Source organism: Suricata suricatta, chromosome 3 (assembly GCF_006229205.1).
Source record: "Suricata suricatta isolate VVHF042 chromosome 3, meerkat_22Aug2017_6uvM2_HiC, whole genome shotgun sequence".
NCBI classification, from domain to species: domain Eukaryota; kingdom Metazoa; phylum Chordata; class Mammalia; order Carnivora; family Herpestidae; genus Suricata; species Suricata suricatta.
In genome coordinates this window covers 4,316,248-4,330,237 of record NC_043702.1, presented here as the reverse complement: position 1 = coordinate 4,330,237, position 13,990 = coordinate 4,316,248, and the positions used below count along the sequence as shown (strand labels likewise).

The following is a 13,990-nucleotide window of genomic DNA, read 5'->3' as shown; positions in this document are numbered from 1 at the left end:
ACACTAAAAGGGACAGAGGAAGTGACATTTTAAATGGAAGTAAAAAGACAAGAGCAGGTAGCAAAAGAGAAAAGAGAGCTTGTATCTGAAAATCTAGAATAAAGGAAATGAGTACATTGGAACCCAGGATTCAGCTCTGAGCAGCTGAGAAAAACAGTAAGTTAAGTGCAATTCATGACTCCATTTTTACTGTCAGGTAAGAGCACCTATCAGTTGGTGAGGGACCCGCTTTTCCATAGGTGTTAATATAAAGTGCATTCAGTTGGTGATTTCTAGAAGATAGATTAAAAAGCAGAATTGATTTGACTTTGGGGGAAAGCGCAAGGCTTTAGGGGCCTTAATAAAATCTGAAGATGGGGCGCTAAGGATGTTTCCGTAACAACACAGGCCATGAATCTTGCATGACGTTTATTTTGCGTGATGTCCTCAGGTAGGTAAGTGTAGAGATGAGGAGATACAGTGTTAGCTGCTCATTTGGTTATCTCACTGTGTTAATAAGCTTTGCACTGAAAAATTACGCAGTTGTGAACAAGAAGTTAGACGTAGGGTATTGAAGAAAATTTAATATCGTTCCCACGGGCCACCTGGGGAACATGACTGCTGGCGTTTCGGGGGGTGTGCTCCCTGACATTTCTAGGAGTATGTGCTATTTCCTCCCACAACCGTGCGGTCACCCTGTGTCCGCTGCCCGGGGCCCCTTTCCTAGATAATGGCAGACCATGTGCACGTCCCCGTGTCAGCAGACACACTCGTGGGCCGCCACTGTTGACGGTCATGTGACCTGTGTCGTGGGAATGTGCCCTCATTGGGCTAACAGCGTCTCCAAAATGGACACGTGGCAAACACATTTACTTGGAGCCTTTTTAGTGTTATAAGTAACTGTAGTCGGTGCCCTCTATTTCCTCGTTTCCCGGGGACGGATTCCCAGCAATCCACGTCCTATTGAAGAGGCTTGCCCACTCATGGCTTTCGGGAACTGTTGCCGGACTTCCAGGAGGAGTGTATCAGGTTTTCCCTCTGGCTTTTACCTTGCGTTCGCAACAACATTTACCTTCGCAATAACGTATCTATGATCTTCCACTGTGATGAGTAACAGTGGCATCCTTATTGTTTAATTTGCTCCCCGGGGTGAATTCCTGTCTTCTCCCCCGTCTACAGCAGTGGCTTCACCTTTCAGAAGTGTGTTAAAAAACAGGTGTTTCGTTAGGCATCTCTGACTCGTTTCTGAGGTCAGTGGGAACGCCTCCCATGCTTTACCATTCCCAAGACTTCGGAGCTAAACCTTCTTCACTGTACTGGGGAAAGTCCCTCGCGCTTGCTTTAATTTGGCTTATTTGGGAATAGAGTCAGGTTGCTTCTCTGGACGGCCTCCCGAGCAGAGACGTGATGCCGGTCCCGGGAGGCCTGCCCGTGACCATTCCGCCTCTTCTGCAGCCCAATGCCCTCCCCCCTCGGAGCACCGGGGCAGTGCTCCGTCCTCACTTCTGCCCCCTCTGCTGGCTTCCTTCCTCTCAGGACCCTGGCTGGGAGCACAGGGCGTCTGACTGTTGCCGCAGTTGCTTTATGCGAATTAGAGAAGAGTGATCAAATATTCTTCTCCCCTTGGACTCCCCGACCAGTAAAAAGTGAGGTCTGAGCAGTGCACATTCCAAGCCACCATACGCTCGCCTGCAGAGCCCAGGCTTGGTCAGAGGGAGGTTTGCTGCTTCTTGCCCAGGGCGAGAAGTGTCACAATGGTGGGTCTCGGAAAGTTCCCGCAGGGGGGGTGACTCCCCCTTCCTGCCTCCCAGCCTCTCAGTTAATGTCAGCAGTTAACTTCTTCCGAAATCCTCCCTTGTGGGCCTCCTCTTGTGATGCCTCTGTGTTTGCCAATTCCTTTCTTCCCCAATACTTATGTACGCCTGGATGTTGTCGGAGTACAGAAAAGGAGCTCAGCAGGGCTTTGTTTTATAATTATATGGCAAGCAAGAGCCAATGTCGTTTTAAAGTGCAATTCCATTAATGCCGTTCTCCGGGGAAATGCAATCGTTGATGCAAGTACACACCCCCCTCCCAAGGGGGCGGGGCCACCTAGGGATGGCCTTGAATCTGGAGAGCACGGAGAGAGGGCGTGGCCTTCGTTGTAGCCCTGCTCTGATAGTGTCACAACGGAGCTTTGGGTGGACATTGGGAGAGGAAGTGAGGGCCCGGTACGTGTTCTCTTCCCAGTTGCTAGAAAGCTATGGATCCCTCATGGAAGAGTTGGTCTGGCATATTCTTTGGCTCACATTGGGAAGACCCACCAGGGGAATGCCCATGGGCTGAGGCCAGACTTTTTAGTAAGACAGTGGGGAGCATGCAGATGTGTCGCAAGTTCGAGTCTTAAAATTGTAGACCATACAGAACTTCCCAATTATTTTAGCCCAGGAAACGTCAAAAGTTGTGTAAAAGCTGATGACCTCAGTTAAACCCATCGCGCCATCACGCCCCCTCTCTCCGTTCTCTCCGGGCTGTGCTCTGGCTGGAACCCACGGAGATGTGTTTGCTGTAAGTGGTTCAAACGTGGGGGGACTCGGCCCAGATTGGTGGCTGTGGGCTTCATGATCATTGACCATGACCGTTACTGGTCCCGAGCAGCCAGAGCAGAGCCTACAGCCCACATCTCTCCATGGAGCAGAGGAAAAAGACCCGGCTAAACAATCCGGTGTATTGAGATAGAGTTTTCTAAAAGATGAAGTGTTTCTCCGTAGTGGAGTGCCTGGCCCAGCGGCTGGTGTAGACCCCTGACTTCCATGATTGAGTAATTTACCAAAACGGAACCTGGCCTGTTGTTCTGAGGATGATTCTAACAAGGTGATGCTTCTGCAATGGGGTGACTGGGGGGGGCTCGAGAGCACCGGGCGTGAGGATGCCAGAAACACGCAAGACTGTGCGGCCCCTGCACGGCCAGCGTGTTGCTCTATGGTCTCCTCACCGGCACACGTGTGCTTCCAGCGCATGTGTCTGCTGCTCACGGTCCCCGTCCGGCTGGACCCGGACTCTTCCACCAGCCACCTGCAACTTGGCGGTCGTGGTGAACCCAGGGAGCTGGGTGGGGGTCTTGCAGAGAAAATTGGAGCAGAGTAAGGGACTGAGTCAAGTTCAGAGGGAAATAGGCCAGCATGGTGAGGGCCGTGATCATTTCAGTAGAAGTTCAAATTGTGAGCTCCTGGGTGGCTCACTTGGTTGAACATCTGACTTGATCTCTGTGCAGGTCATGATCTCATGGTTCGTGCGTTTGAGCCCTGCATCAGGCTCTGCGCTGATAGTGCAGAGGCTGTTTGGGATTCTCTCTCCCTCCTTCTCTCTCTGCCTCTCCCCTGCTCATGCTGTCTGTCTGTCTGTCTCTCTGTCTCTCTCTCTCTGAAAATAAATAAAGGGAAAAAGGTCAGCTGCCTCGGCTCCCATCAGAGGACTGGCTGTTTTGGAGAGCACGGTCCATAAAGCTGGCCTCCTCTCCCAGAGGCGGATTGAGTGGCTCTGGGTCCATTCACCAAATCAGATTCCCAGCTGAGCAGCCCCGCCAGCACTCCTGGGACAGACAGGCCAGGCCAGGAGCTCACCGGGACCGGCGCGGTCAGCTGCCCCCCTGCAGGCCTCTCCCGGCCTCACTCTTGCCGCCTCCACGCCTTGGTCCCCGCAGCCCCGGGCCATGCGGGTCTCCTCAGGCCTCTGCTTCGAGAAGACACTTGGGCGACAGCGGCTGCCGAGTTAGCTTTGCGGGCACTCTTTCCAACACTTGTCAACCACAAAGCCACGCTCTTGCAGGTGTTCTTAAATCTCTTCATCGGATGTGCTTAAAGCAAAGAACTCAGGGTGCCCGGGGGGCTCAGTCAGTTAAGCATCCAACTCCGGCTCAGGTCATGATCTCTCGGTCTCTGGGTTTGAGTCCCACGTCGGGCTTTGTGCTGACAGCTTAGAGCCTGGAGCTGCTTCCGATTCTGTGTCTCCCTCTGTCTGCCCCCCACCCCCCGACTTGTGCACAGGCACATTCACTCGCGTGCTCACTCGCTCTCTCAAAAATAAAGGAAAAAAAAGGAAACGAAGATCTCCCAGAAGAAATGAGTCGTAATCCTTGAAGAAATGAACACCACTTGCTTATTACACCAGTGTCCGTGGAAATGTTTATGTAAAAGATCATGCTTTGGACACAAACCCCGAGTTTCAGCCCCAGGCAGATGTCCTGTGCAGGCTGGTGAGGGGGAAGAAAAGGCAGCCCCTTGACGGGACCCCGGTGGTCCTCAGCTGTGGGCCGAGCTTACGGGATCCCGGCGGAAACACAAGCTTTTTGAAACCTTGGCTTCGGATACCAGCTGCTGGTCATGAGTTGGGGGCCCCCCGGCCCCGCCGTCCTCGGCAGGGTTGGCGTGAGGCTGAGATTCAGGGTTGGCGTGAGGCTGAGACTCCCGCGTGCCTGGATGGCTCAGCCGCCAGGGACACTCCCAGAAGCTGAGGACTGCCCGCCTGTCTCAGTGCTGGGGCGGGTTCTGCAGGCACACGGTCATCAGCCCGGGACATCCGTGGGGCAGGGCCCCCAGGGTGTCCGTTCCCACTGGTCTGTGGCTTCACATTCCTCTTCTTTCCCTCCCGTCCTTTGCCCGGTCACCTCCCCTTCCACACCTTCGTTCCTCCCAGTCTTGTGGCATCACCCCTGGGAGTGTCTGTCTGTCCTGAGCCCCAGGCTCAGCCCTGCACCCCGACATGCCACGGGGCCTCGCTCTGTCGTTCTGTGGTGTGGATTTTCCCCTGGCCAGAGACAGAAGTCAGTGGGAGGGAGCCTTTCGCCCCGGCTGTGTTTCCTGCCCTTGGAAACCTTAAACACTTTTCTCAGGGAAGAGAGACCCTCTTGTCCGAAGCAGGGGGTGGAATTGTGCATCTGTGGCCAGACCACAGGCGATAGTCTCTCTGGAGATCAGGAGCAAGCAGGAAGCACACTGACCCAACCCCGACTGAGAAAGTGTCCCAAAAGTCGACCACAGCAGGACCTCCAAACCCCGGATTTGCTCGCTCCGCGCTCTGTGTGGACCCACCTCCCCTGCTGCCCCTCCTCCTGGCCTGCATCAGCCTGTCCTCAGAGGCTCAGGAGCTGTCAGCAAGGACTGCCTCCTGCCAGCGGGTCCTCACGGCCTGCATTGTGGCGGGGCAGCGGGAGATGTGGCAGAGGCAGAAGCGATGGTGAATCTCGGCAGGATGGGTGGTCCCACAGCGGCTGCCCTGGGTGGTCGAGGGTGCAGGGACAGGGACGGGCTAGCTGAGGAGATGCTCTGGCCAGCGTGGGTTCGGCAGCAGGTGCGGGGCGATGGCCCCACGCTGGAGCGTAGCAGCTGCTCCACCGAGGGCCTGGACCACACACCCCTGCACAGGCCCGGCCCTGCCCAGGGGTCTTCTGAGCACACGTCTGTGTTCTTGGGTGTTCCTTCCGGGCGGTGCCTGATACGGTGGGGACATTCAGAAAGTGGCTGGTGGAATGTTGGATGATAGCGACTTCCGAGGTCACTTCAGACTCCAGAGGTGTCCCCGGAACCTCGGCAAACTGAGGCTGGTGCCGTCGGCTGGACTCGGAAGGAAAAGCCTCTCCCGGGGTTGGGCAGTCACGAGGGAAGGTGAGCCTGGGGCCCAGTTTCTCAGGTTGCCGTCATTCATTAAACTGAACCCACAGCCCAGACGTAACAGGTGGATGTCTCCAGGTTCGCGGATGTTCCCTCGGGGGGACCAGCCGCACAGGTTAGCCCCGGGCGCAGGACAGTCAGTGCCAAGACCCGGGGGAAGGTCCAGGGCACCTGGCACTAGTGATCTCCCTCCGGGATTGGCCAGCTTGGCTCCTCCTTCGTCTCCCCTGAGCACTCTGCAAAGACCGTCCTGACCAGTGAGATTAAAAATGTGCAAGGCCGACTTCTCAAGCCGCTCCGAGGTCTGTGTTTTTATTTCTCTGAAAATGTGTACATCTCCACGACCTTTAAAAAGCCCCCCGCCTGACTGTCGTGCGGGAGATAGGTGTGCGTGTCTCGTCTGTGACACCCGGCTGGATCACAGTCGGCGTGGGCGAGGGGCGGCCCGTTCTGCAGAGCCTCAGGGAGCACCTTGATAGAAAAATGGAGGGGATAATGAGATGGAACTCAGAGCTCGGGGCCCCGCATCTCCGCATCATCACCAATTCATCTTCCGTGTCGAGCGGTGGGCGTCGAGGGCACGGCTGACAGAGGTGCACGCGCCGCGGTTCCAAAGAGCGAGCTGGTGACCACTCGGGCAGGCCCAGGACTTAACGGGCCCGGCGAGGGAAGGCTGCCCCGGGCTTCCTGGAGCCTGCCTGGCTGACACGGGCTCGAACTGCTTGCACTTTGGAAAACCTCCTCTTGGGATCCGTGTCCCACCCCGTGTGGGGCCCATGCCAGAAGCCTCTGTGCCATCCGCTCCCCTGACGTGCAGAGCTGGACTTGCCCGCTCCCTCCCGGGTGGCTTCCATCCTCCAGCTCCACAACATCTCTGATTCTGGGTGCCATCGACGTATGTTTGTTTGTTTCCGTGTTGGTAGCATCAGACGTGGACTCTCTGAATGGTCATCAGAATGCTGATTTCTGTTCATTTTCAGGTTCTAATCAGACGGAAAAATCTTTCTCTTGACTGATGCAAAAGAGAAAGATCCAGGGTGATTTCTTAAGTGTGTGTTTATCTCAAAAGAAATAACACAAGCGAAAAAGGAAGATACGTTCGTTGTGAGAACAGCAGCTCCTTGCCTCTCCCCACTGCCGGCAATCACCATTTAAATACAGCCTTCGCATCAAACAAGGACATTTTCACTACGAGTCCGTTGTAGCCCCTTCAGCCAGTTTTGCACACCTACTCACACCCATCTCAGACTTCCTGAGGCCGTGAATGTTGTGTTACAATCCAGACAAACTCTTCATTGGTTTCCCCAAAACATTGTCGAAGTCAGACTAGCCAGAGATGATGAGGCAGATCACTTCAAAGCCCAGATTTCTGGATGCACAACCTGTTGCCCGATGGAATGACTGATAATCTTGAGAGCACAGACCCCCTTCCTGAGAAGAACAGAGGCAGGCGTGTCCCGTCTGTGACACGCCACCCTGGGAGGTGCGGTTCATTCTGTGGTGAACAGTTACTTGGTCTTGCTTCCCCAGCCACAGTGCCACCAGCTGTGCTCCGGTCTGTGTGTCCTTGTCCAGCCTGGCCTCCTCTGTTTCCAGTCTGTCCATCGTGCCGGGGGACCTTCGTGCCCGTCCTCCACAAGCAGTCCTCCCGATTGCCTGGCCGACCAGCCGTTCTGGTGCCTTCCAGCGTCTGTGCTGACGCTGCCTTGAGGAGTGCAGTTCAGGGCAAGGACTGCGCCCCGCTCCCCAGTACTGGCCCTGGGCTGGCGTGCGGTTGTATGGAATCAAGTCTTGCGGCGCCTGCAGGGTCGTTGCTCCTAGGCGGCCTGGGCTGAGATCCTCACGGGTGATGAGCCCGGCCCTACTCTGAAGATCACAGGGAGCCTGGGGTGGAGAAGATGAACCGTGTGGCACCGCAGTACCTCCCTGCGGCTAGACTAGCTCACGTCAGGTGGTGGGGAGGTGCACACGCGTGCCATTACACAGAAGCCCCGAAATCCTGAAACACTGCTGGAACTCCTCCTACCCCCACACGGTCCATTTTAAAGTGGATTAGGAAAATATGTAGATACTGCGGAGCAGGGACCTGGAACTCTGGTCTGCCCGCCAGCAGATGGGGATGGGATTATGAACTATGTGGAAGTTTCTAGAGTGGCTGGAGTCAGCCCTGGGGAAGCAGACAAACCCAGGTTTGCTGTGATGGGGCGAAGGGATACACCCTCGGGCGGTCGGCGCCTCTTTGCTGAGGTTAGGCCAGGAGCCAGGAGCGTTCTCTGCTCCCCCAGGCCTGGGAATAACCGCTGTCCGTTGTCTGACGTGGGCGTTTTCACGGGCAGACCTGGCCTTCCACGCCGTGGGGAAGCGCCGCCTCCAGGAGCTCCACACACGGAGCAGAAAGGCTTTCAGGCAGCTTACGACGGACAGCTGACGGGAAAGCGCATTGAGAGCATACACCTACGGGGGCGCCTGCGGGGCTCAGTCAGCTGAGCGGCCGACTTCGGCTCAGGTCAGGATCTCACGGTCCGTGGGTTCAAGCCCCGCTTTGGGCTCTGTGCTGACGGCTCAGAGCCTGGAGCTGCTTCGGATTCTGTGTCTCCCTCTCTCTCTGTCTCTCTCTCTCTCTAAATGAAATAAACATTAAAAAGTTTTTTAATAAATAAATAAATGTTAAGAAAAACACACAGTCACCTAAGAACAGAGGCCACATGTGTCCACATAGAACTTCGCTTGAATTTGTCTTACATACGGAAAGCAGCCCTGCGGTGGCGCCCAGTGGCTCCGGCACACCGTCGCCTCCGTCCGCCCCAAAATCCCTTCCTCCCTTGAGGCGTCCCAGCAGCTTCCTCTGCCTGTTCGTTCTGATGCGCAGGTGAGACCCCGCACTTGTGACTTCTGGTGCGGGGACGGCCCTTCGGCCCCCCGTGGCCTGGATGCACCCCAAGGAGCGCCAGGACCCGGCCCACCGTGGGAACCCCCAAGTCCCTTGTCCGAGGCCCCGGACTCTGGCCGCTGCACCATCACATGGGTCTCTGCCTTCCCTCCCCGCTGGAAACTCCTCCAGGAGGGCCTCCGCCTGCAGTCCTGCCTACAGGCGGTTCCCCAAACCCCGCCTCCGAGGCGCCGGTGCTCAGCCACTGCGTGCCCTGCAGGGAGGGGGAGCGGTTCTTCCCATGATTCTTTCCACTTCACCTTCTACGTCTCATCCTGTTCTTCCTTCCTTCCCTCTACGTGATTCTTTTAAGTGTTTCCATGATGGAGAAGATCCCCACTCTGCTTAGGATGGAGTCCTCCCCCCTTAAGAGGCCCCAGGTCTCCCCTGCCGCCCACCTGCCAGGTTCTCTGGCCCTAAGAAACCCAGCTGCTTCCACCAGAAACGCTCGTTCCTGTTCCTCCTCTTTGCCGGGTAAACTTAGGTGCGTCCGTCCAGCCTTGAACATCACGTCTCCAGAGTTCCCTCCATCGGCCGTGTGGGGCGCACCTGCCTTGCATGCCCTCCCCTTGCCTTGTCCATGTTCCTCTCTTCTCTTGGTTTATCTTGTGGCCTGACTCTCCCCCAGGACTGGGAGCCCCTGGGAGCAGAGGCCTCTGGGGTCCCGCCGCCTGCATTTCCTTCACGTCAGTGCTGTCATGTCCAACGAAGAACGAGGCCCGGCCAGCCGCCCGCACGGGCTGGAGCCGGAGGCAGAGGAGTCCGCCTCCTGATGCTTTCTGGCCGCAGAAAGAAGCCACAGCCGGACCCAGGCCCACCTGCTGCAAGCTGAGGGGAAGATCCCCACGGTGGGAAAGGAGCCTGAGGGTCTTGTTGTGTCTGGTTTTTCATGGCCATGCATGGTAACCATTTTTAAGTGTGTAGTTCAGCATCGTTAAGTGCATCCTCACGGTGCGGCCAGGTTCCAGAACCTTTTCGTCCTGCAACACTGAGACCAGCCACCAAACCCCATTGCTCTCCCCGCAACCCTGTCTGCCGTCCGTCTCGGACTGCGCTCTGCCCTGGTACCCGCCGGGAGCAGAGTCGTACGGCAGTGTTCTGTGACCGACTTACTCCAGTCCGCACAAAGTCTCCGAGGCTCACGCCCGTGGTGGCATGGGGTGCGGTTTCCTTCCTTTTCAGGGCTGAGCAAGATTCTGTTTCTGTGTATGGGGCACGTTTCATTTTATCCGTTTACCTGGGGAGGGACGTTTGGATGTCTTCCTCCTCCGGGCTGCTGTGGGTGGTGCCGCCACGCACGTGGTGTGCACATGCCCCTTGGAAGCTGGAGGTTTTGTAGTTCGAACCACAACGTGCGAAAACTAAAGAGGATGACTGAATTCTGAAGACGGCCAGCCTTAACCAGGGCCCGCCGGGAGTTCTCTGGGCGCAGTCCTGAACTGAGCAAGCTGGGCAGAGGCCCCTGGGATATGAAAGCAGCAGCCCGGCCCTCGTCGCATGGGCTGCCCCTGGGCTTGTCAGGAGCCCTCTGAGCACTGGGGACGGGGTCCCCTCCGTGCCTCGGGTGACCTGGGAATGCTCACTGCCATTCACCCAGTCAGGTTCAGATAGCATGATGGACGGTGTTTCCCGGATGGCAGTGCTTTCAAACCCGCACGATGATACTGCCAAGGTAGTCTAAATATTTTCAGGGAATATTGACAACTTTTGTTAAAAAGAATGACTGGTGTCTGGATGGCTCAGTCAGTTAAGCATCCGACTGCAGCTCACGTCATGATCTCACCGTTCGTGGGTTCGAGCCCTGCGTCAGGCTCTGTGCTGACAGCTCAGAGCCTGGAGCCTGCTTCCAATTCTGTGTCTCCCTCTCTCTCTGCCCCTCCTGGCTCACCCTCTGTCTCTCAAAGGTAAATAAACCTTTAAAAAAAATTTAAACAACAAATTTATTTAAAAAAGAAAAAGAATGACACGCTCCTATCTTTTGCATGTGAACAAAACAATGAGATTCTTTTTTAAAGTCTTATTTCTGCCTAAGAAATTTCTTCCTTATTTTATAGAGCACCCCGGGTTTGCAGTGTTTAGATTTACAAATAAAGCGGCCGCAGTGCATGCTCACTATGGGACAGTTTCCTCGTGTTGATCCCACAGAGTGTGCCCATCACATGCAGGGCGTGACCAGACCAAAAAAAGCCTCTCTATAAAAACTAAACCACCAAATAGCCTAGATCGTACCTAACCTATATTTTCAACATTGAAAAATCCTTCTGCCTTCTTTTCTAAATTTAAAAAAATAGCATATGTGTATTTCTGTAAATACACAGATTTAGCTGTGTCGTCTGTGGATTTGAGTCTTGAAAGCTTCTAGTAGAGTCGACAGGACATTGCCTTATCCGTACAGAGCACGGTACTTCATCCTTTGAACCCAACCTGTATCATTTTGTTTTCCATCTTTGGGCGTCTTAGTGTTCTTAACCGTAACCAGGATTCTTGCAAAAAGGTAAATAAATCAAAACCGCTGGTTTTCTCCAACTGACAGTAAGTCGCAGCCGAAGACTCTGCGGAGGGGATGGATGTGGGGGGTAGCGAGGAAATCTCCTCTCCCTTCTACTAAGAAATGGAATCCCATTATTCCATTTTATAAATATTTTCTTCCGTGGCTCGTAACCCAATTGCTGGCTCGTTGCTGAGGTCCTGCGCAGAGGGGAGAGGCGGAGGGGGAGGGCCTGCCGCTTCTCAGGTGTGCCCGTGGCCCCAAACGGAAACCAATCAAGGTGCGATTTATGTTCATTAGGTGCTTGTCAAAACTGAAAAATTTTCTAATCAACAGCAATCTAGCCGCGGCCCCCTCGATGGCCGGGAGTGCCACCTCCGCGGCGTCGGCTGTTTGCTGTTACAACTCTAGGCTAAAATCCGCTGATGATTACATTAGGCTAAGCTGCAGAGTAAATGAACCGTGTCTTATTTAGGTGCCACTAGCTTCAGTGTAGTCCTGCCCCGCAGGGCACTTGATAGCATTTTATGGCTTTAAAATTAGTATAGCTTCCCATTTGCTGCATGTTATGCCTTTGAACTCAATAAGCAAGGGGAAGGGGGCCTTTTGTTTTTCCCTGGATTTTTCTCCCTTGCATTTTAGGCAATTTTGTTTTGCATCTTTTCCAGACGGCATTTTGCAATAAAAATGTCTGACTATCAGATACAAGCCTCCCCCACCAAAAAAAGAGAGAAAGAAAGAAAAAGAAAAGAAGGAAGATGGGGGGAAATAAGAGAAAGTAGAAAATCATGCATTTGCAGAGGCCAGTTTTTTTCCCTATGCTGGCAAATGAAAAATCGCTTTGTGGGTCAACCCCCAACGACTTTTCCTGTCAGAATTGCTGCCCTAAGTAGGACCGACGTCTTTAACTCAGGAAATGCCGACCTGAAATCAGACGGCAACTATCTGAGAATTTGTCCTGGCCCCAGAGGGAGAGCCGTCATTGCCCAGGGCTTTGGCGCCCTCACACACTTCACCCATTATCTCTGGGGATCGTCACGACACGAGGCCAGGACTGCTAACCCCCCTATTTTTAAAGATGTGGAAATGGGGACCCAGCCTGATTAAGTAGCATGTCTGAGGACACAGCTCCAAGGTTGGATCCTGGGCTGGGCTGGGTCCCCGGGGCCATCCTCGGGCCAGAAAGAGGCGGACTTTGTCCTCTGCAGACAGCTTTAGTTTCGGAAATCGGAACATCCTGGGAGTCCGTGAACTGACGGCTCCTCGTTGGAAAGGGATCTGATCGAATCACCGTAAACCACTGGCAGCAGTGACATCAGGGAAGCACAAGAAGTCCTCTAAGAGCAAGGCATCGGGAAGAAATTAGCGACGAGCCTTCTAAACGGGTGTGGTGAGTGTTTCAAAATCAGAAGTCCTTACATTTTGGCGCGGGCGACAACCGATATGGGAGATTTCTGTCCTACTTTGGGGCGGATGCTAGAACAAAAGGCCTAGCGATCATTAGTGCCCCTCCCCCCAGGACAGACCACGTCCTTAAAAATCTGCTTCTTTAAGAGCTGTGTATTCTAGCAAATTCATCCAGAGAAAAATGAAACCTTAGCGAGCGTCAGATCTGAGTGTGTTACGTTAAACATGTTGCACATTCTTATCTCGCTCAAAACTTCCCAGATCTCACGGGGGATTCAATCCAGTTGTTTTAAGCCATAATTAATTATTAAAGTACTCATACAGCCAAGGAAAGGTGCCGGCTCCTTCGAGTTCGTCTCAGTGAAATTTCACTCATGCTTGCCTTTCAAAGAGGCCTACAGTGACTGGGAAGACAGGAAGCCATTTCCATACCCGACACATTCATTTTGTGCGGGCTGGGTTTGAGCATGCATGGGTTACAACTGGGTAATATTCAATTTAACCTAAAATGAGGAAAATCTTTCTTGCAGTGGAAGGCTCCATCAACTAGGTCAATCAAGACAGATACAATCAGGGAGCAAAAGGTATATTCATAATTCAATTTAGAGTTTTCTGCTGTTTTGATTTCTATTACAATAACCCACCCCCTGGGCTAATATTGGACTTTAGCCCAGGCGTGTTGGACGGGAGCCACTGGTCTCCAGAGGTGGGCCCATGGCGGGTTCCAGAGCTCTCCACGGTGCGCAAAGAACACCACCATGGATCATCTTTGATGCTCCGCCAGCCGTCGCTTCTACCCAGTCTTATGTGACCACCTGGCCCTGTGAGGCCTTCATTAACTAAAGAATCGATGTCATAAGCACTGGCATTTGTCTCTGTCACCAGTAGACATCCACTTCACCAGGTACCTTCTTCCTGTGGTGGCCACACGTCACGTTGACGTGCGCTCACAAGCTTTGGTCGAGTGGTCTTCACAAAGGCAGCTCCGAAAGCGAAACCCTGGAATTCTGTTGGCTGTCTGGGGAAACAAAAATCATTTCTCATAGGGGGTTTCACTTTGAAGCTGCCTCCTACCTCGCTATTGTGACTGGTCCTTTGGAGAGAAGGAGAGATTGTCTTCTTTGAGTTATGTGATCTGAAAGGACACGGCCAGAAGATTTCTCATAGTTTTACGATATTTTCATAGTATTTTTAGGGTGTCGGTTTCCTCTGTGCCCATGACTATATATGAGGCTATTGTTTATTATTCAGAAACGTTGGACTTGAACATTTGCTTAGTCTCTTTGAATGGATGGTATTATGTGTGTCTTTATAGATTAGTTTCCTTTGAAAAGAGTATTAAATGGAGTTGGAAAAAGCAGTGCATCTAACAATGGGCTCTCTTACATACTTCATTTTTTTTTGAGCCCAGAAGTAAGGATTTTTAAAAATAGAACTTATACAAACTACAGTTCCTCTTTGAACCTGGACATTCATGAAGTACAGTAAAAATCAGGAGACTGAGTCAATCCTTTCCCCCAGGAAAAGACAAACAAATCT

General features: G+C 53.5%; 1 protein-coding gene across 2 annotated transcripts in view; it reads left to right on the top strand.

The window, feature by feature from the left end:
- AGAP1 (ArfGAP with GTPase domain, ankyrin repeat and PH domain 1) overlaps positions 1-13,990 on the top strand; it is a 306,663-nt gene that overhangs the window by 114,797 nt on the left and 177,876 nt on the right. The gene's annotated exons all lie outside the window — the stretch shown is intronic.